This window comes from Crinia signifera, chromosome 4 (genome assembly GCF_055691185.1).
Source record: "Crinia signifera chromosome 4, ASM5569118v1, whole genome shotgun sequence".
Taxonomy (NCBI): Eukaryota; Metazoa; Chordata; class Amphibia; order Anura; family Myobatrachidae; genus Crinia; species Crinia signifera.
In genome coordinates, this window is record NC_139220.1 from 65,243,105 (window position 1) to 65,266,952 (window position 23,848).

General features: G+C 44.0%; 1 protein-coding gene across 2 annotated transcripts in view; it reads left to right on the plus strand.

Moving 5' to 3' along the window:
• Positions 1–23,848, plus strand: part of FBXW11 (F-box and WD repeat domain containing 11) — a 179,822-nt gene that overhangs the window by 93,187 nt on the left and 62,787 nt on the right. The window lies entirely within an intron of this gene.

Here is a 23,848-nt window from a genome sequence, read left to right on the forward strand (position 1 = left end):
TTTGATGTTGCCTCTGTGGGGTGAAGTATGCTCTCTGTAACAATTTGAAGAACGTTTCTGAGTGGTTGATGCATTTGGAAAGTTTAAAACTATCTCCAGTAAACAGATCTCCTATTGATTCAAGTCCACTACTTATCCAATTATCCAGTACTGGATTCGGGATCAATATCATCAATGCTTTCAATGCTAAGAAGAGGGACGGTAGGGTTGCCTCTTCAGAGGCCGATATCAATTTATGCCATACTGTACATCCAGAGTAGTCTTAATTGATTTACAGGAACCCACCCACTGACGGGTGGTGGGGAGCGGCATCCACAACAGATCAGGGAGAGGCACTGGGTAACAACTACCACTTTCTAATATAACCCAAGGTTTTGGTGATTCTAGATCAAACCAATCTCTAGTCTGATCAATTATACATGCAAAGTGATATTTCTCGATATCTGGGAAAGCTATACCTCCTGCTAGTTTAGGCAAAACTAGAATATTCCTTGCAATTCTTGGAGTGGAGCCTTTAGATATAGAATTAATTATTTCTGCTCCCTGTCGCCAAGAGACTGAGACGCGCAAGCGTGTGTGACGCTCGCATGTCCCCGTCAGATGGAGCGCCTCTCCACCAGCCTGCAGCAACTCACGGAATCTGGCAATTCCCTGAGCTGGCTGAGATACGCTCCATCTGTACATGCCGTGAACATGAGAGTAGAATGTAAAGTCTTTCACTGATCGATGTTTCCAGTGCAATATATCAAATAATCGTATTCAGCTAGTAACTGGTGAAAACCATTTTCCGAATGGAAGGGTTGACTGGAGAGCTGAGGATACTTATGCATTCTATCAACTAGTGGGTCCAAAACCTTATTAAAATCACCCAATATTATTAAAGTGCCTTTAACATGTTGTTGGATTCTGGAACAGAGTTTCCTACAAAATTATAATTGTCTTGCATTAGTGGCATAACAAACTACCAAAGTGGCCCTTATTTTCTCAAGCTGCCCGATGAGGATCAAATATCTCCCTTCAGGGTTACAATATTTGGAAGAGAGGGTGAAAGCACAGTGTTGTGAGAATAGCCTTGCTGCCACTGCTTTTTTTTCAGGGCCATTGGCCACATAACAGAAAGGGTTTGTCGCGTCATTAAACTGAGCAGGAGCTGAGGCTTTAAAGTGGATCTCTTGTATTGTGACAATCTTTGCTTTATGTTTATGAAAGAAATTTAAAGCTAATCCCCTTTTGTGAGGGGAATTAAGCCCCTTTGCGTTAATTTAAACAATATTAACCATTATTTAACTAGCCTGTACACCCCAGCCCACACCTTGACATACATGGTCTAAACAACTATCTGGCAATAATAGGGGGAATAGTGAAGGGTGAAGAAATAAACAAGAACAACCAAGACAGAGAGAACTCTTGGCACTTTTGGATGCTGTACCATGGCAACTTAAGAATTGGGGTGTAGTGGCTAATCCACCTACGCGCGGAATAACATGTTAAAGTTCTTCACTATTAGGGATCTGTTACTTCAAAACACCAAAACAGTATCACAAAATAGACATAATAGATGTGGGTATTACAGTTGAAAAGGGCTAAATGACCTAAACATTTAGCCGATACTTCTGGAGCAACGGATGTAAGGTTAACATGGATACGCCTACTTCTAACAGCTAATTGAAGAATCAGTAAAGTGAAAAAAAAACCTCTTAAACTGTGGATGATACATTATACTATACGTTAGTTATAATCTACAAAGTCAAGTAGAGAGGAAAACCTTTTAAAAGCAAAAAATAGCAGTACTGTAACAAAACATGGAATCATTAAGCAATCATAAACCACATTTAAATAACACTTATGATGAAGCGCCTGCTGTGAACCAGTCCTGCTGAAGACAATGGTCAGTAGACAGAATTGTAGAAGTCTGCAATGTTCCATTTGCAAAGTAGATTCTTTCCTTCCTCTAGGGTAGCAATTACAGAGGTTTAGCTCACTGGAAGGATCTATATGGAATATTGTTCTTGTGAAGAACAGATGTGATGCAGTAAAAGAAACCTCTTTTTAGATAAGGTCATGAGATAAATCCCAAATGATTTGGAAAGGGCCTAGAATCAACCTCCTATGGCCTAGCAGCCTTTAAAGTTGCCTCCTCGACGTGGAAGAAATGGATCCAATGGAACTCCTTCTGCTGCATTCCTAGCCTTGGGAAGCCGATTGATGTGATCTATCAAAAGGTCTGGCGACTTAGTAGATGGCAAGAGCCTCTTAAATAGATCCATTGCAAAGTTGTTCAAACCACTGTTTGAGATGTTTTCAGGAACTCCACGTAATTTTAAGTTATGTCTAGACCGATCTTCAATGTTGTAGACTATATCCCTAAGTGCTGCCACTTCGGCCTGTAGCAACTCTTGCGAAGCGCTCAATTCGTTATGTGAGCTAACTACTGTACTTCCCCCATTTTCATTTCCAGGTGATCTCTACACCCCCCATCCCCTAAAGTAGTCTAAGGACTGTTGGCATGTTTGGAGAGTAGTTCGAAATTCCTCTGTATATTCCTCCTTAAACTTCAACAGTAGAAGCTTCATTGTTTTTACTTTAAGAGCCTCATTATCTCCGACAGGTTCTATCGAGCTTTCCTTTAGGACTGGTGAAAGTGCTGACAGCTGCCGCAGCAGGCATTTCTGTTGCAGAAGTAGATGCCCCATTATATTTAACCCTCGAGGATTGTATGGAGGGTTTAAAGAAGGCCACCTAAGAGACCGAAATAGCAGCTTTACTACTTTCTGGAGGCATAATAAGGTTGTAATGAAAGTGATCAATTCTTTATAGAATAAACAGAGCTTACAGTTACTTGATCAAGATGACTCCATTTTATTGTTCAGAATATCAACACACAGGTAATAGGGCAAGGTGGAGTGATTAGCTATTCATCATTTGTAACGCTTTTCCATCACTTGTCCAGTACACTGGATTTAACACAAGTTTGATGTGTCCTAGGATCTTATGGCCACTAGATGTCCTCCTGGGATAAAAAGGAAAACAAAAAAGGAAAGCTCATCAGATTCATAGAAAGTAATGGGCATCAATCACTGCAAATCAGGGATTATCGCCTATTGAGTGAAATTCACCTTAGGCTCTGGGGAGTATCATAAGGGGTCCCCAGCTTCTGCACACATTAAATAGTCCCCGAGAGAAATACTTAAAATGGCCACTACCTCTCACACCGCTCATCTTTAATGAGCAGACAGTGCACCTCTGTCCCACAGCACCCTGTACCTCTACAAACGGAGCTCCAAAGGTGGTCCCAAGTGAGTAGCCTGTGTGGTGATATCTGGCTGTTCCCTCTACACTGCGGGCCGCAAATCCATCATTTGGCGATACTGGATCCCTCCACCAGATTAAAATCCAAGGGTCCGGTCTCTGAAGGCTGTGCAGGCCGCTATCCGCCTGCATGTGAAAACGCACTCCCCGGTTCTGCTACGGGCCTCTCCAACAGGAGGATTCCGCCGCTGGTGGTGAGGGGGAAGGGTAAACAGCATGTCCTAGAGCTGCCCTTTTCGCAGGACACGTCTGGTCAGTATGACGTTCAGGCCATGCCCCGTCTCTGATTTCCGAAAGGTATTTCAGAATGCAGGGGATAGAAAGCATTATCTGCAGACAAGACACAGTCTTCATGAGACAGATGTTATAAGCTTTGGATAGTGATAAAAAGAAGACAGATGAAATACCAGCCAAATTGTCTTCTCACTGCGATGTTGCACGCTGTGTTTGCAAAATGACTGGAAATGTTTGGTAGTTTATCTCTCTACTTAATCACCTTCCAAGACTTTGTATACCGATTCCCATGACTGCATCTAAAGTCGTGTCCATTCTTAATTGTGGAAGTGTAAGGAGCATTAATTGCTGCCATAGTGAGTGATTGGAAAGGCTTTTTTTTTTTTTTTGCAATGTTTCCCCCAATAATCCTGTCTCTTTATCATGTACTACCTATGCAGAGCACAATTGGATTTTAACAGATTTACAAATGATTGGCAAAAGTGAAGAGAATTTAAAGGAAATTTAAAGCGTAAAAAAGGTGATTTGAAGACCTCTCATGTCTCCATTATTTCCACATGTCTCCACCCTAATTCAAGTGCCTGGGAAAATTCTCGGAGCTCATGTGTTATCACAGGTTCCGACAGTTATTTACCGGGGATTGTTAAGTGTGTCTCAGGCATGCAAAACAGAATACCCAATAACAGTGGGTGTCGTGGTACACCTGGTTTAACTCTATAATGTATTTATGACTAATCATGGAATATTTAGACTAATTAGGGGCATTTAAGATTCAAACTGAATACTTTTGTTAGTAAAGAGCATGTTAATTAGAATTTAGGCATTTCCCTTATTGCTCTATAAGCCACTAGAACTAGTAGTGTATTTGGACTTCATGACATTGAGAATTTCTAAGGAATTAAAATCCCAACAGTGTCACCCAGATGGTGGCCCATTATTAGGAGGTAAACTTAATTTGATATCTGCATTTAATGTTGCTTACAGCTCAATTATTTTGAATAGATAACCAGAAGGAGGACGAATTGGGACACGTTTCTTTTGAAAATAATTTTAATGCACATATTAACAGGACTTCATATCTCATTATTTATATCAAATAAAAGGTATATTTTAGACCACAGTGCACTCTTAATTAGTGTCCAAATACATAGGAAGATAGCTTGACTTCTAAATCCATATTAAATTGAAGTACCACTTGAGGCAGTATTTGCCTTCCAGGAAAATCAGCTGTTGTATGTTGGTGTGTACTTTGTTGAAGGATGCAGCTCAGATGTATAGCAAGTAAAGTGGAAAAACTTTTGACCACTGAGTAGTAGTTGATTGATAATTGATTCCATGAGTAGAGATGTTTGAGTAATGATGCGTACCACAAACTGGGTGACATTTCTCATTATGCTGTCAGTGCCCACCAGTTAGCCAACCTGGGGATTATTTTGAAGGGAGGCCCATTCTGGTACCCCCCCCCCCCTTAAGAAATTGCCAATGTGGAAATATTCTAGGTGAATAGGGCCATGTATAAATGATGGTGTGCCACATTCTCCTCCAGTGCTGGAAATCACTTAATTTTCATTATGGTTGTTGGAGCACAGATAATAGTAGTGCACTAGTTCAGGAGTATTGTCTTTGTGCATAAGGTGTTTAGAAATGCATTAAAACATTAGGGTTTCTGTAATTTAACTAGAAGGCTTTATCTAGAGCAGAGGTTCTCAAACTGTGGGTCACGGCACCAAAGAGGGTCCTGACCACCTCAGCATGTGCTCTCTAATCCATGTTGCGGACCATCAGTTTCATTACTCCTCTAATCTCTCAGCCAGTGATCCTAATCTATATAATTCATGTGGTATTGCACTTGAAATAATGGACTATGCCTCAGAGTCCTTACAGGACAAACCTGGGGTCCTGAGGTGGCACTGCCCACATTTTACTAAAATTGTGCCATTTTAGGAAGGTGGAAATATGCAAATGTGTCTAGCTTTAAGTGACCTCCAACTAGATGCTTAATTTTATATTTATTTTTTACGTTGCGTTCACATTTTATATATGGAATGTGTACTTAGAATTATATACATAGTAACATAGTAATTAAGGCTGAAAGAAGACGTTAGTCCATCGAGTTCAACCGATCTAACTTGTAACTACTGACATGAATAAGTCATATCTATAGGATTCCCTTAGTGGCCAAAAATGCATCCAGTTTTGATTTAAATTCATTAACAGTAGTTGCTGTAATCACCCCCACCAGCAATGAGTTTCAGAATTTTACTGCTCTAATGGTGAAAAATCCTCTTCTTAATTCAGTACAGAATTTATTTTCCTCGAGCCTCAGTACATGCCCGCGTGTCCTAAGTATAGGCCGGTTAGTGAACAAATTATCTCCCAATTCCATATGATTCCCAATCCTGTATTTGAACATTCTAATCATATCACCTCTCAACCACTGTTTCTCCAGTGAAAACATATTCAGCCTGGTTAACCTATCTTTGTATTCTAGTAATTCAAGACCTTTTACTAGTTTACCGCCCTTATCTGTACCTGTTCCAATTCATTTATGGACATTTTTAAAGGTGCGGTGCCCAGAATTGAACACAATATTCCAAGTGTGGTCTCACCAATGCCTTGTAAAGAGGCACTATCACATCGGCATCCCTTGAATCGGTACCCTTTTAATGCATGCCAGTGTCCTGTTTTATTTTGCTGCTGCTCTTGAACTATTACCCATTTTTTTCATCTATGATGACCCCCAAGAACTTCCTATAATAACTCCATTTAGCCTATAAGTAGCGTGTTCATTTTTGTTCCCATAATGAATTTCTGTACATTTTTCAACGTTAAACTGGATTTTCCACCTTTCCAGTTTAAGTCACTTTGTAGTGTTTCTACATCCTCTCCTGAGTTCATTTCCTTACACAATTTCGTGTCGTCTGCAAATATTGCAATTTTACTCACGATGTCACTTATCATTAATGAATATATTAAACAAGGTGGGTCCCAATATTGAACCTTGCGGGTCTCCACTTTGGATCTTACCCAAGCTGGAATGTATGCCATTTACCATTTATATGGAAGTGTCATCATTTCTTTGTTTAATTTTGAGGTGTTTTTTTTTTCTTTTTAGAATGATTTGACAGCATATTATAATCATCATGCTTTATTTATATGGCTAGAGAAAACAGCTGCTTTCATAAGTTCATAACATAATTAAGTATCAGGAGTACAGTGTAGACCATAGACTAAGTAAGAGAAGGATAAGCAGATTAGTAGAGCCCTGCTTGTTAGAGCTTACTTGCTTAGAAATGTCAAACTCCTGTAAATCTACTACAGTATATTCATCATTCTAGAGGTCTGAGATTTAGGGCCAGATGTATCAACCTTCAAAAAGTGATAGTGTGATTTTAGCACTTGCAAGTTCATTGCAACTAAATTTTTACTTGAAAATGACTAAACTGTGGGGTCCCTTGTTTCTGGCTCTCAAAAACTGAGATTTTAACCCTAGAACTAGCTGGTATCCATGTGATGGGTCGACCCTTTCAAGTGGTCGACCTGACAGTTGGCGACACACAATATATGGTCTTCACAAGTTTGTTTTATTCCACTTTTCACTAACAACCTATGGGATACTGGGATCATCTCAAGACATTGGGTATTAGAGGGTATTCGCAGGAGACAGGCACATCTATAACTTTGAACTGGGTGTACTGGCTCCTCCCCTCTGATTCCCCACCCATGAACCAGTTTAGAAAAATGTGCCCTCAGGAGAGGATGCACACTGCTGGAGCTCCAGAGAGTTTGTCTTCAGTTTTATTTATTTTGCTGTGTTGGACTTCACAGTATTCCTGCTTTGTGGAAAGTCAGGAGAAGGGTTAAGTTGCAGGCCTCTTAAGGTACCAAGCTGACCCTGCTGCAGGACCACTGTCCTGAGAGGGTGATTGTCATCGCGGGCATTGCGCTGCAGCTTTACACACCCCCAGCATGCCGCACACTCCTGACCCCTGTGCATTGTGCGGCAAGATGGCGGCAGTCGCGGTGTCCCTGCACAGGGACTGCGCAGGCCCCCTGTCACAGACTGGATGCTAGGGGCTAGCCACTGGAACACCAGGGCAATTCCCCATAAAAACTCTGTACAATACAGCCAGCTCCAGTATATAGTATAAGCCCAGTTACTATGTGACTATGTAAGAGCGGGACCAGAGAGCTCTGTGGGCGCCAACACTGCTTCCCACTTCTCCCTACGACACCATTACTGCCTGTCAGAATGAGAAAGTACTGAGAATTACCGGGTGAGTGGGAACTGATACACGGAACAGTCCCAAAACAGCTTAAATGTACAGTCCTATGGAGTGTATCTGCTGGGCTCCAGGTCCTGTCACGCGTTTCTTCCTCTTAGCGGAGGACTTTTTCAAGGTGTCACCTTGAAAAAGTCCTCCGCTAAGAGGAAGAAACGCGTTGGTGTTATATGCATATGGACTGACGAGACAGACTGATACCCGGGGGATCGTGACAGGACCTGGAGCCTAGCAGATACACTCCATAGGACTGTACATTTAAGCTGTTTTGGGACTGTTAGGTGTATCAGTTCCCACTCACCTGGTAATTCTCAGTACTTTCTCATTCTGGATTCCGCTTATGCACTTTAAAACAGTGCTAATTGCTTTGTGTTATTGAGATTTTATGTGTGTTTTTTAATTGTGTTTTAATGAGAAATGTATTAAATTAGAAGTGCTTTAAAAAAAACGTACTTCACCATTGCACATTTTTTCTCATTTCTATGTAAATTGTCACCGGAGAGATCCAGGTGTAATCAAGACTCCAAGCGCCGGATAAGTCTGATTCCTAATTCTTTTTGTGATATTACTTGAATGTATATGTGCTTGTAAACCAACTCCTCATTCTGGGAGTTCAGGTTAAGCATGTGCTGGTCCCCTCAGTATCTCTGAGTACTCCCCCACAGGCTTCTTAAAGCTATACACAAGGAGTGTTAGACGCTCACACATAGTTTCTATACACTGCACACTGATTTATATCTGTATGTCACTGTGTATTCTGTGTGTTTGTGGGAAGGTTACAGTCTCCAGCATGGTGAGAAAGATAACCTGTGTGATATGCAGCACAAAGTTTGTGCCTGGGTCCACCTCACAGATTACTTGTGAGCAATGCATGTCCCCACAACTCAGTGGAGTCTCACCCCAACTTAGTGGGACACCTGCAGTCAGACCCCCAGGAGTCTGACTATGGCAATGAGAGGTGTTGGATCTCCCTCTGATGGAGTCAGAGGAGGGCGACCCATTTTTTGTTTCACAGAGAAAACAAAGGATTGTCTTTCCTGAGCAGACTGACTTGGAGGACACATTTAAGGAAGCCTGCGTTTTTTCAGCTGTCCAAAAGGTTCAAATCCGCTTTTCCCTATGACCCAGTTGGTAGGAAAGTGTGGGAGGGGCCACCAATAGTTGATGCTTTGGTATCCAGTTTGTCCAAAAAGGTAGTACTCCCTGTCCCAGGGTCTGACACACTAAAGGATAGTTCTGATAAAAAGCTGGATACCACCTTTAAAGCCATATACACGGCAAGCGGTGCGTCTCAGAGGCCAGTCCTCGCCAGCTGCTGGATGGCAAAGTCTATCCTTACCTAGGCTTTGCAAATCCAGCAGGGTTTGTTGGCAGACATGTCAGTGGCGCAAGTCGCTGAGAAGGAAAATCAACATTTTTGCCGACAATGTCCACGCAGACTAGACGCCCATTCTCCGTGCAGTCATATCCGCCATTTCAGTCCTTTCGGCCTTCCAGGCCTAAGCAGCGGGCAAGAGGAGCTTCCTCTGCTGCCAGAGGTGTTTGGGGTAAGTTCAGTAAGTCTGCAGCCCCAGTGTCACAGGACTGTGCTCCTGTTACATCCACCCCAAAGCCCTCCGCATGACTCTGGGGGTCTCTCCATGAGTCTCTGGCGAAGTGGGGGGTTTGCTGGCGCTTTTCGGCCACGTGTGGGATGCCTCTCACCTGGATTCCTGGGTGTGGGATCTTATTTCCAATGGCTACAGGCTGGAGTTTGCAGGACCTCCCCCCTCACAGGTTCTTCTGATCAGGCTTACCAGCAGCTGCGGAGTATCCGGTAATCTTGCGCCAAGCAATACATAGACTGAAACAAGCGCTGGTCATTGTACCGGTCCCAGTGGAGGAACGGGGCAGGGGTTATTACTCCAACCTGTTAGTTGTATCGAAACTGGATGGTTAGGTATGGCCCATACTAAATCTAAAAACTCTGAACCCCTTCCTAAAGGTGTGAAAGTTCAGAATGGAGTCTCTGAGGGCAGTAATAGCAAGCCTGGAGGAAGGGAGAGTTCCTAGCGTCGTTAGATGTGAAGGACGCCTACCTCCACATCCCTATTTGGGGCCCTCATCAGGCGTTTCTGAGGTTTGCTCTGAAAGACTAGCACTTTCAGTTGAGAGCGTTGCCATTCGGTCTATCGACTGCGCCACGCATTTTTACAAAGGTGATGGTGGAAATGATGATTCGGCGAAGGAGGAAAGGGATCAACATCATCCCTTACCTAGACGATTTGCTACTCGAGAAAGTCTCTGGTAGGTGTGCGCTAATAGCTGCCCTGTGGTAGTTACATCAGATGGTACCCCTAAACCACTCAAAACACACAAGTAGAAGCAAAAACAAATAGATGTCCCCTCCACTGGCACTAAGGATGGTGAAATAGGACATCCCTCTGTAATAAGATACGATCCTTTTCTCCAAACATGGAATGACAGATAAGGGGAGATAAATACCATACGTTCCTCTGACAGAGTGAACGATCCTCTTCTCCGTATACAAACTCTGAGATAGATGGTGATGGAAGATACCCCAAAACAAATATGAATGGTATATAGTTTAAAACCTTTTATTGAATCAACAATATAAAAACAGGAAGGTGAATGAACCAAATGTGGAATCTAAATTCTCAAACAGGCACAGGTATGCAGGGGTGATACCCGGAATAACAGCCGCTGCTCTCTGGATGTTCACAGTAGATCCATAGGTCCAAAAACCTCCAAGATAAAAGTCCAAAGGAACTTCAAACGCGTTTTCGACTGCTAAATGCAGTCTTTTTCAAGTGGACAGTCGCTCCTGTGGTGAACCCATGCTCCAAACCTGTTAGCAGAAAGGAGGTTCAGGATCCAGGATAGGATCAATGGAGACCAGTCTGTTAGGATGTGGAGCGGTGACTCAGGGCAGGTCTTTTCAGGGCCGTTGGACATTGTGGGAGTCAAAGCTACACATCAATGTCCTAGAGTTCAGAGCTGTGTACTACGTGATCCTGCAGGCTCAATTGTTCCTCCAGAATTGGCCGTTCCAGGTGCAATCCGACAATGCCACAAAGGTGGTGTATGTCAACTGCCAAGGCGGAAGAGGTCTTGCATGAGGGAGGTCTCCAAGATTCTGTCCTGGGCAGAACTACATGTGATGGCAAGCTCAGCCATCTTCATCCCGGGGGTGGAGAACTGGGAGGTGGATTTCCTCAGTCGCCGAGACCTCCACCCCGGGGAGTGAAGTCTCAACCCCCAAGTGTTTGCAAGCATTGTGGATCGTTGGGGTCGACCAGAAATAGATATGGCATTCAAGTTCAACAACAAGGTCACAGCTACTGCTCGAGAACCAGAGATCTCGGGCGGAGGCTGTGGATGCTCTGATGATGGCATGGTCCTTCAGACTGGTGTACCTTTTTCCACCTTTTCTGCTGCTGGCAAAGGTTCACAAGAGTGCGAGATCTTCAGGCCCTATTGGTGGAGGATCCATGGCGTCTGCCTCTAAGAAACGATCTGCTCACTCAGGGTCCCTGCGTCTACCAGAACTTAGGGCGGCTTCGTTTAATGGCCTGGAGGATGAGCGGCAGATTCTAGCTCATAAGGGCCTCCACGAATCAGTCATAACCACGATGGCTAAAGCCCAGAAACCGGTAACAGCGACCCACTACCACCATATTTGTAGAAAATATGCAGGATAGGGGACAACGGGATTTCCACCAGCGGAATTTAACCTGGATAGGTTTCTCAGATTCCTGCAGGCCGATTTGGATTTGGGCCTACGTTTGGGCTCTTTAAAGGTCCAGATTTCGGCCCTGTCAATTTTCTTCCAGAAGAAATTGGCTAGCTTACTGGAGGTGCAGACTTTCCTCCAAAGAGTCCTTCATATTCAGCCTCCTTTTGTACCTCCTACAGCGCCGTGGAGCTTGGACGTAGTTTTAACTTTCTTACAATCGTCCTGGTTTGAACCTTTAGCATTGGTGGACTTTAAGTACCTCACCTGGAAAAGTGGTACTTTTGGCATTGGCCTCGGCTCGTGGAGTCTCTGAGTTAAGGGCTATGTCTTGTAATAGTCCCTACTTGATTTCTCAATAGGACAGGGCAGAGTTGAGAACAAACCCGTAGTTCCTCCCTAAGGTGATCTCTTTATTTCATCTGAACCAACCTCTTGTGGTTCCTTCCGGTTCAAATTCTCCTGATATCCCGGAGTCCTTGGACGTGGTTCGGGCTCTGCGTGTATACGTCCAGAGAACAGCGAGAGTTTGCAAGACGGACTGTCTTTGTGCTCTACGATGCACAGAAGAAGGGTCCTCCGGCATCAAAACAGTCCATTGCGCGTTGGATTCGTACAATGATACAACAGGCTTATGTGGTAGTGGGCTTGCCTACACCTTCAGGATTGAAGGCGCCTTCCACTAGGTCAGTGGGTGCATCCTGGGCAGCTGCTCGGGGTGTTTCTGCCTTACAGCTCTGTAGAGCTGCAACGTGGTCGGGTCAGCATACTTTCGTAAAATCGTACAAATTTGACGCCCTGGCCAAAGAGGATACCCAATTTGGGTGGGCGGTACTGCAGCAGTCTCCGCACTTTCCCACCCCTTCTGGAAGCTTTGGGACGTCCCCAATGTCTTGAGACGATCCCAGTATCCCATAGGATGTTAGTGAAAATAGGATTTTAATACCTACCTGTAGATCCTTTTTACGTAGTCCTTATGGGTGCGGGGTCTCGCTTTCAGATACTTAGTCTGTTTGTTAAAAAAGCCCACCTTGTTTTTGGTGGCCTCATTGTTGAGTTCAATTTTTTTATTTTGGTTGTATGCAGGTGTGCTGGTATAAATATCACCACATGTTTCACAAATATGTATTTACATAGTGACCTATATCATTCCTCTCATATGTTCATCCAGTTTTTCCTTAACTGGTTTGTGGGTGGGGAATCAGAGGGGAGGAGCCAGTACACCCAGTTCAAAGTTAGATGTGCCTGTCTCCTGCGGATACCCTCTAATACCCAATGTCTTGAGACGATCCCAGTATCCCATAAGGACTAAGGATTTACCGGTAGGTATTAAAATCCTATTTCACTTTCATTCATATGAGGTACTGAGGGGAATAGAGGGATCCGACAGACAGGCACATAACTTTTCTTCAGCCAGGGTGTGCTGGCTCCTCCCCTCTAGCTCCCCCTCGTAGTCTGTTTTAGAAAATGTGCCCTCAGGAGAGGATGCACACTCCTGGAGCTCCAGAGAGATTTTCTTCAGTTTATTTTAGTTTGTTATTTTGGGGTTGCTGTTTTGGGCTTAACAGCTTCCCTGCGACGAGGGAAGCTGGGGGAAGGGACTGTTGTAGGCCTCTTAAGGAACCAAACTTTCCCTGCTGCAGGTCCACCGACCTGAGAGGGTGCTGTTACCGCGGGCATTGTGCTGCACCGAGCACACCCCTGGCTCAGCCTGAAAACATCGGTGGTGAGTAATAACCGGGTCCCCTCAGTGGGGTACACCGGTTTTATGTGCGGCCTAATGGCGATGGCGGCGCAGTGGCCCTGCACAGAGATCGCGCGCAGCTGTTTTTACACTGCAGCCACGCCGACACACTGGATGCCAGGCATTGTCACTGGACCACCAGGGCATATACCGCTACAGATGGAGCTGGCCTTATTATTGCTGGCGGAGCGCCAGGACCGTGTCCCTGGCGATCCGCCAGCAATCTGGCGCTCTGGCTGAATGAGACGCTCGTGCGTCTCCCACGCACGAGCGTCTCAATAGCCGGGCGGCGAGGCGGCGCGGCGGGTGCAGTCCTGCCCGTCTCCAGCTTCAGGGAGACGGGCAGGGCTGCGGGGGGCTGCGGGGGGGCGGTGTGGACCGGCGGGGACCCGGGGAAGCCGGCGGGGACCCGGGGAAAGGCACCGTCGGAACGGGACGCGCGTGCACCTCGTGCACGCGCGTCCCCTTCCGACATACAGATGGCGAGGGGCGGGGGATGGCGGGTGGCGAGTCCTCCGCCATCCCCAGCAACGACAAGCCCGGCGCTATCTGTATGTGGATAAATCTTTATGAAAAGGTTCCCAGGCGCCAGTATAAATATTAGTATAGCCCTGGCGCCATTACAAGGGGCGGGGCTTAGCTCAGAGCGGGACCAGAAAGCTCTGTGGGTGCGAACACTGCTTCCTGCTTCTCCCTGCTGCGCCATTACTGTCTGAAGAACACTCCTCAGCGATGAGGTAGTGAAGGGAGATATCTGCAGAAGAGCAAAGTGTTTCACTGCTTCCTGCTTCCCCATGCTGCACATTACTGTACTAACAGACACTCCTCAGCGGTGAGATAGTGAAGGGAAATTTCTGCAGCAAAACAGCAAAGTGTTTTCAGCGCTTAATAAATGTTTATTGTGTGTTACTCAGTACACTCAATACTGTATGTATATAACTTGAAGGTATATGTGTTGGTAAACCAACTCCTCAGGGAGTTTAGGTTAAGAACTGGTCCCCTCATACTGCTTTTACATTGCAGAAATGGGTAATGACACGGTATTCTTAAATGGGACTTTAAAACGTGACTGAGCCTTGAGACCTTTCACATTGCAGGTAAAAAACGTTTTAAAAATCATTTAATACCATTCAAAATTCAACCCGTTTAACCCCCAAGGGACACGTTTCAAGCCATTGAAATAGAGCTGTTCAAACTGCCAAAAAAACGGCTTTGAACCGTATAGGCTTTTTAACAGTGTTGAAATACCGGTTAACTTTAACCGGTAAATCAACTTTGGCACTTTCACATTGCAGCCTTAAACGTTTTAAAATGGGAAAAAAACAGCAATATACCGTTTTTAAAAGTGCAATGTGAAAGGGGTATCAGCGTCTCTGAGTACTCCCCCACAGGCTGGTTAAAGCTATACACACACACACACAGTGTTAGCTCACACATAGTTTCTATACACTTCACACTGATTTATATCTATATTTCACTGTGTATGTTAAAGCTACAAACATCCAGTGATAGAGCTCACACATATATAGATTCTATACACTGCACACTGATATATATAATTCTATTTCACGGTGATGGTTGTGTGCTGTAAAAAGGGTTTTTATTCTCCAGCAATGGTGTGAAAAATAACCTGGGTCATTGCGGCTCTAAATTTATACCTAGGTCCACTGCACAGAGTGCCTATGAACAATGGCAGGTATTCAATGCTTTGGCGAGTCCGGCTTACTGCTCACTGTTCTGGTCTCGCAATGACCTCGCCAAAGCACTCGCACTTTTGTTCTCCTCGTCATTTGTTCAGCCCGTCTTATTCAATGCTTGACCAGGTCGCTGCCCCTCTGAGCAAACTTAGCATAATTGGGCGAGTGTAATTGGGCTTGCTGTAGCTGGAGAGAAAGATAAGATCCATTTCCTGCAGGAGTGCGAGGCTGCGAGCTGCTCTGTGAGCTGGGCAGATTTGTGTATGCTGTTCAGAGGATTTTAGTGAGCAGAGGATTTATTACAAAGGTCAGTCTTTTGTGGAAAAGCTGTGTTTCTCCTCAAAGGCCAAATGAAGGAGTGAGGAAAAAGAAAGGAATCATGGGAAATAACTAGGAACATTACAAACTGCTTTCTTATTGGTCACCAGGAAAATAACATAATAAAATCGAAATAAATTAACTGAGGAGTACAGCAATAAGCCATTTGCAATAAATACATTACAGTACATTACAGGATTTTTTTAAAGCAAACAACACAAACAAAAATAAAAAACCACAAAGATAACACTATCCTTCACCTAAAAAAGATTACGAGGAGAAAATGGAGAATGTCGCTTAAAAATAAAACCTGCAGCACTCGCTCATTCTGCATTGAATAGACTTTTGGAGAGAGACACTAAAACTCCCTTTGAGGATATCCAGTGAACAACGGTGAGAAGCACACAGCGAACCATGTGACCATCGCTAGTTATTTTTGGAGAACATGTGGAGTTGAATAGAGCGAGGACCAAAACTAGTGAGAGAAGTTCACTTCTCACTGAAAAAACAGCACACTCGCCATTAAAAACAGCTAAAGAGGAGCATTGAATACACCTAAATGTATGTCCCCACATCCGGGGGCTTCACCCCCACCTCAGTGGGACCCCGCAATCAGCAGGCAGTGTCAGCTCAATTGGCTGAAAATACTGTGCAGACCAAGCAAGTGCAGCAGGACCTCTCTGTTCTGTCTGCACGGGTGGATAATATTACCTCCACTACGGGCCAGTCACGTAAGGGTGCTGCGGCCGCCATGTTGCCTGATTCAGAGGCTGATTCTCAGGCAGGTGACGATAATAAGGATAATGATGATGATGAGGCACAGCTTCCTGAATCTCAATCATTTCTCCATTACCCGGAGCCTCTTATTATGACTATAAGAGGTTTTGGATATCCCTCTGGCTGAAATACACAGGAAAAGGGTTATTACTCCAACCTGGTTGTGGTACCTAAGCCGGGTGGCTCTGTACGGCCCATTCTGAAATTGAAATCTCTGAACCCCTTCTTAGGGTGTTCAAGTTCGGAATGGAATCTCTAGGGCTATCATAGCAAGCCTAGAAGAGGGAGAGTTCCTAACATCACTGGATGGTAAGGACGCCTATCTCCACATCCCTATTGGGGCCCTCATCTTGCATTCCTGAGATTGCTCCAAAACACAAGCTTTACTGCTCCTCGTATATTACGAGGGTCATGGCAGAAATGATGACTCTGCTGAGGAGGTTGGAATCAACATCATTCCCTATCTGGATGACTTGGTTATAAAAGCAAGGTCAGAACAGATCCTAGTACAGGATATTGTCAAGACCAAACAAATTCTGTTGGACCATGGGTGGATTCTCAACATCCCCAAGTCCTACCTGACACTACACATTGCCTGCTCTTCCTGGACACAAAAAAAAAATTCTGCCTCAGGTGAAGGCGTGGGCCATTCAGACTCTGGTCTTAGAGATTCTGGAAAAACCTCAGGTATCAGTACACCAGTGTATTCAACATCTGGAAAAAAATGGTGGTTACTTTCGAGGCGATCCAGTTTGGTCGGTTCCAATCCAGAGTGTTCCAACTGGATTTACTGGTCAGGGTCGCTTCTCCAGATACACAAGATCATATTCTTGTCACATCAGGCCCGGCAATCGCTCCTGGGATGGACACATGCTCCAAACCTACTTGCTGGAAGGACATTTGGGATTCAAGATGGATCTTCCTAACAACTGACGCATGGCTGTTAGGTTGGGGAGCGGTGACTCAGGGCAGGTCCTTTCAAGGCCAATGGACATCATGGGAGTTAAAGCTCCACATCAATGTCCTGGAGTTGAGAGCTGTGTACTATACGATTCTACAAACTACCACTCCTGCGAGGTCAGGCGGTCCAAGTGCAGTCCGACAATATGAAGACAGTGGCGTATGTCAACCGCCAGGGATGACCGAAGAACAGGTCATGCATGAAGGAGGCTTCCAAAATCCCGTCTTGGGGCAGAGATGAGGTGATGGCGTTTTCAGCCATCTTTATCCTGGGGGTGGACAACTGGGAAACGGATTTGCTCACTCGCCACGACCTTCACCCCGGGGAGTGGGGATTACACCCCCAAGTGTTCAGGAGCATAGTGGAACTATGGGGATTACCACGAATAGACCTGATGGTCTACGGAGTCAACAAGAGGGTCGACAGATACTGTTCCAGAACAAGAGTTCCACAAGCAAGAGGCGGTAGATGCTCTGACTACAACATGGAGGTACCAGTTGGTGTACCTGTTCCCACTTCTTCCACTTCTGGGAAAAGAGTGGCGAAGGATTCGAAGCCAAAGAGTGGAGGCAATTAGGATAGCTCCAGATTGGCCTCGGAGAGCATGGTATGCAAGTCTGCAGAACATGGTAGTGGAAGATCCATGGCGATTGCCTCTTAGAAGGGATCTTCTAGTTCAAGGCCCCTTTGTCCATCCACTAAGGCGGCTTAGTTAGCAGCCTGGAGGTTGAGCGGAAGATCTTGGCTCACAAAGGGAAATTTCATTTATCGGTCATCTAAACCATGACACAGGCCGAAAAAGCGGTAACTGCCTCCAATTACCACAAGATTTGGCGAGAATACGTGGATTGGTGCGAAAAGATGAGTTTTCCACTAGGGGACTTCAAATTGGAGAGGTTCCTGCATTTGTTGCAGGTGGGCCTAGATATGGGACTCCGTCTGGGGTCCTAAAATGTCCAGATATCAGCCCTATCTATTTTCTTTCAGAAGAAATTGGCTGGTTTTCAAGAAGTCCAGACGTTCCTACAAGGGGTCCTATGTATACAGCCCCCATTTGTGCCTCCCGCGGCACCTTGGTATTTGGACGTGGTCCTTACCTTCAACCCTCATTATTTTAACCATTGGATACTATTGATTTGAGGTATCTCACCTCGAAGACGGTGATATTGCTTGCTCTGGCTTCGGCCAGAAGAGTGTCGGAGCTAATTGCTCTTTCCTGTAAAAGTCCATATCTGATTTTCCATCAGGCTAGGGCACAACTTAGGACAAGGCCTCAATTTTTACCTAAGGTGGTGTCGGCGTTCTATATGAACCAGCCGATTGTGGTGCCTTCAAACTGGGATATCAGAATATCCCAGTTTCCTTGGATGTGGTTCAATCCCTTACGGCAGGGGTTCCCAATCTTTTTCTAATCACGGCACCCTAGAGTATCAGAATTTTTCCAAGGCACCCCTAGGCCAAAATAAATCTATATCAAATTAAGTAGATTGTGTTTATATGTGCTTCTTAGGTTCAGTTATGTGGTAAAGGGCAGAATTTGGTTCTGATTGTACACATTTTATGATTGGCAGCCACCAGCACTGGTTTTGTCCAGAAATAATTAATCATAAACAATTTGAACTGGTCCTGGACGACCAACCCGAGGCACCCCTGCAAGTGTCCCGAGGCACCCTAGGCGCGCACAGTTTGGGAACCACTGCCTTACGGTCTATGTCATGGGTACTGCAAGAGTCTGTAAGACTGATAGTCTGGTGCTTTACGACGCACAAAAGAAAGGCTGGCCGGCTTCAAAGCAATCAGTGGCTAGGTGGATACGTTCCACCATACAACAGGCCTATGTGGCAGCCCAATTGACTATCCCGGCCTCGGTGTGAGCTCACTCCACTAGAGCCGTGGGCGCATCCTGTGCGGCTGCCCATGGTGTTTCAGCATTGCAGCTCTGTAGAGCTGCCACTTGGTCAGGTCAACATTCCTTTGTTAAATATTATAAATTTGACACTTTGGCCAAGGATGATACCCAGTTTGGGCAGGCGGTGTTGCAACAGGCTCCGCACGTTCCCGCCCTTTCTGGAAGCTTTGGGACCTCCCCAATGTATTGAGACCTCAGTACCTCCTATTAATGAAAGTGAAAATAGGATTTTAGTACCCACCAGTAAATCCTTTTCAGAGTTCATATTAGGTACAGAGCGCCCACCTCAGTGCGGTGCCTTGATTGCAGTTTCTGTGATTCTGTTATCTACTGTTCTCACATGGTGAGACAGTAAAGCTGGGTACACATCTATACAATCCCTATTTTCTTCCGACCGTTCGACCGATCGTAGACCCGTCGGACCGTCCACAAACAGCCGATACGAGCATATACACCTGTATAATTTTACTTGCGACGTCCGATGTACTCTCGTCCAAACAGTCGTAAGAAAAAGATTGTACCACCGTACACACTGTCTCGATTTGGGCTATTGACACGTCATATATGAACAAAATTATCATAATGGGCTGGGTTAGGGCATACTTATAGCAAACCACTATATAGATGGGTTACGCGAAATTAGTCAGCCGGCAGGGTGACTGAACTTCTATATAGACGGGTTTGCGTCTAAATTTTAATCAGCCTGCAGGGGCACCGGACCGCACCCAGGAACCTATCGACAGGCCCAAGATAGGTAAGTATCAGAATGTATGGGCTTTGGATGTATTAAAGTTTTATTTTTCGTGTGTGTCAGTGCGTTTATTTGACTATTTTTATTACTGTGGAACTACAAGTGCCAGCTGGCCCTTTAATGCCCTGCATGCTGGGACTTGTGGTTCTCCAAGTCCCAGCATGCGGGGGAGGCTTGCTGGGACTCATAGTTCCACAGTAAAAGACAATAGTTTTTATAAAAAAAATTTTTTTTACACTTCAATCAGACCGTGGACAGCACCAGGCTTCAGCCTGGTCAGGTAAGTCCTGGAGGGCCCCCCCCCCTTTATTGGGGGGGGGGGGGGGGGCCCACTTCCCTAGGACCCTGAATGCTTTGGCCAGGGGGACTTGTATAAAAAGTCTCCCTCCGGCTGTGGCATTACCCTGCTGGCTGGTTTGGCCTGGGGCTGGTTCTTAAAATACGGGGGACCCCTAGTCATTTTGTCCCCCGTATTTTGGCAACCAGCCCTGGACCTGGAGCCTGGGGCTAGTTTAAAAAAATCAGCGAAGCTCTATTTGTGTTCTGATTTTTTTTTTTTTTAATACCAGCCCTGGCTTTTCATCCTGGTGCTGGTTACAGCCGTGGGGGGTAAAAGGGTGACTAAAATGTAGACGCATAATCCGTCTATATAGAAGTTTAGTTACCCTGCCAGCTTCTTAAAATTTAGATGCAAACCCGTCTATATGTGCTGTAGGAGAGATCATGCAGCTATGGAACGCCCCACATGGGCGTTCCAGCTTTGGCAGTATAGTCGCAAGGACGGCCAGCATATCGATCGAACGTGCGTACACACTGCACTTTTGTTCCGATATGGGACCGTCCTGTCTGATGAAAATTAAATAGCACAGAACCTTCGACCGACAGAGTATGGACAGACAAGACCATTTTTTGCCGTTTATCGCTCGTACAGGACAGCGTACACACCTATACAATTGAACGACCATCCGACCCAGAACGGAAGAATATATATAGATATAGATATATATAGGTTTTTTTGAGTCTCTGCGATTACACAAATCTTCTCCTCATCATCTGTATACATACACTCATATATTCTTGGTATTCTCTGTATATATATTTATGTGTTTTGTGTATTCTTGGGGCTTTTATATTTATTAATATTGATTTATTTTTATATTTATTTATTTATATATTATAAATATTTCCAGATCTGTGGTTCAAAAAATGCTTATTTAAAATCTTTTTAGTATAAAATATCCATATAGTATATATATGTTTTAGCGATATTTTATGTAATTTGTAAGGTCACTATGAATTATCCTCTCCATTTTATCTTAAGCAAATGCTTACTATGTTTTTTAAGGAATTCATTGTCTAAATATCTATTTATATGCGTAATAGTATCAGTATTATATTTATCTGTTTTATCAGCCTTTCCTAAAGTCATATAAACCCATTGCTTATAGTAATCCTAATGTCCTTACATGGGGACATATTTACTGCACCTGTCAAAACGAATGACAATTCCGCATAGAAATGAATGAGATTTATTCCCAGGCAAAATGGTGCCGATCACAGAGCCTCCTAGAAAATGGCCGCCGCTACATCCCCCTCCCGGAGCTACGTTCCAGTGCACGGGCAGGGGAGATGTGGCGCTAGGCTATAAAGGGACTCAGCGCTAACACCAGATGGTGTGAGAGCGCCCCCCGCCCCTCATACACGGCCGGAGAAGCGCTAACTCCGTGCCGCTAGTTTCTGTGCGCACTGCGCATGCGCAATACATACAATGGGAGTCAAATCTCCCAAGTTCCCTCAGGCGAATCTCGCACATGCGCAGTGCACCTATGAGAACGCCAATGAACCCGGAAATTGATTAGAACAGGGCTATATATACCCTGTAGGTGCATAGTCTCCTCTCACCTGACCCTTGATGAAGTCCCAAACAAAGAAAAGGGGATGAAACGCGTTGGTCACACTGGATACCTACCTCCACTCTCCAATGTGCATTGATGCACACTCCAGATAAGCTTTTTTAACATTGTTAAATTGTACGAGTCCATTACCTATGTTTTTCTATTAAAATCCTTTATAAAACGTTATCACACTATCTAGTTTCTCTACCCCCCCCCTTTTTGGTGGGAGGTTCTGTCTATTTTAAGGTACCCAAACTTTGAAAGGCTACAGGGGTCCTTATCAACATTGGACCCCTGTCAAATGTGAGTCAATAATTTTATTATTTAAGCACTTTTCACTGGGTGTAATTCAAAATTTGACCACACGGTGGCAGCAAACCACCATTTACTACCAAGTCACTTTTAAAGCAATTCCTGCTTTTAATATAAAATACCTTCTCCTTTGGATCCTATACCTTATCCGAGTCCCGTGACTGTGGACAAGAAGGACCGAATAGGAGACGGATATAAGAAAGACCTTTCTACACGTGAATTTCTCAAATATTTCCGGTACGCACATCACTTAATTATTTAAGGATTGTCACTTTTACACTGAAGGCGCAACTGTCTATCATTGACTATATATATATATATATATATATATATATATATATATATATATATATATATATATATATATATATATATATATATATATATATATATATATATATATATATATATATATATATATATATATAGATATATATATATATATATATATATATCCACAACCAGTTATATTGCACTCACACTCACAGTTCATCCAATTTATATCATGGGGTGCTCCACTCTCCCATAGAAAAACTTCCGTGGTACATAATCCAAGTAAAAGCAATCCAGAGCATCTGATGCTGTCTGTTGCAGGAAGTGTAAGCAGAGCCATGAGTAAGGGCCTCTACAGGTCCGAAACGTCGGCATTGGCACTGATGGAAAAATAAAGAACCTTTGAATTTACAAAAGTGGTGAGTGCTCTGGATTGCTTTTACATATATATATAGATATATATATATATATATATATATATATATATATATATATATATATATAAATATGAGTTTTGGTGACACTTGCTCCGTATGAATCAATTAGTGATTTCTAGTTATATACCAAATCACAACAATGGGGTTAACTACGTTTAGTTAAGAGTGTTTTTGTTTGTGTTATGGTGTGCTGGTGAGAATCTCACCACATTTTTGTTACGTTAATCCTACCTCTCATACGTTATCCTTCCTTCGGGCACAGTTTCTTAACTGACTAAGAAGGGAGCTAGAGGGGAGAAGCCAGCACACCCTGGCTGAAGGAAAGTTATGTGACTGTTTCCTGTCAGATCTCTCTATCCCCCAATGTATTGAGACCTCAGTACCTCATATGAACTCTGAAAAGGATTTACCGGTAGGTACTAAAATCCTATTTTTTATACTTTACCATCCAAATGGACTACAATTGGGAATGGTGATCTGTGCTGAGCATGGCATGTGAAGCTGTACACTAATTTGGTACTATGTACTCAAACCTACAATTTGAAACTCGGAAAACCTAAAATAATCTGACACAGAAATAATCGACAAAGGACACAGTTTTTCATTACGTCGAACATATGTTTAAACCCTTCCCGACATTTGACGTACATTTACGTCATGGTCGGGATGTACTTCCCGACACATGACGTAAATGTACGTCATGACTTTAAAGTGTCACTGCGTCTAGAGACGCGGTGACAGAGGGACGATGTCTGCTGTTCCTGACAGCAGACATCTTCCCTCATTGCCCAGGCGGGGCAGCGATGCCCCCCCCCCGATCGGCGATCGTTGCAATTGGCTGTTCAAATGTGAACAGCCAATTGCAGCGTTTACTGTTATGTATATAATTTTGACTCTGCTGCCCCCTAGTGTCCAAAAAAAATAAAAGAAAGTTGAAATAATGAATGAAGCATAAAGTTTACATATGGTCTATGTTAGTTATGAACTATTTTGAGTGGTATGATTATTTGTCTCACAAGCAGAAAATTTAACATTTTGCAAATTGAAAAATGTTCAATTTTTTTACGACATTTTGGTATTTTTCACAAAAAAAAAAGACTGTATCGACCAAAATTTACCACTAACTTAAAGTACAATGTGTCACGAGAAAACAATCTCAAAATCACTGGGATAAGTAAAAGCAAAAAAAAGTTATCCCCACTTAAGTGATACATG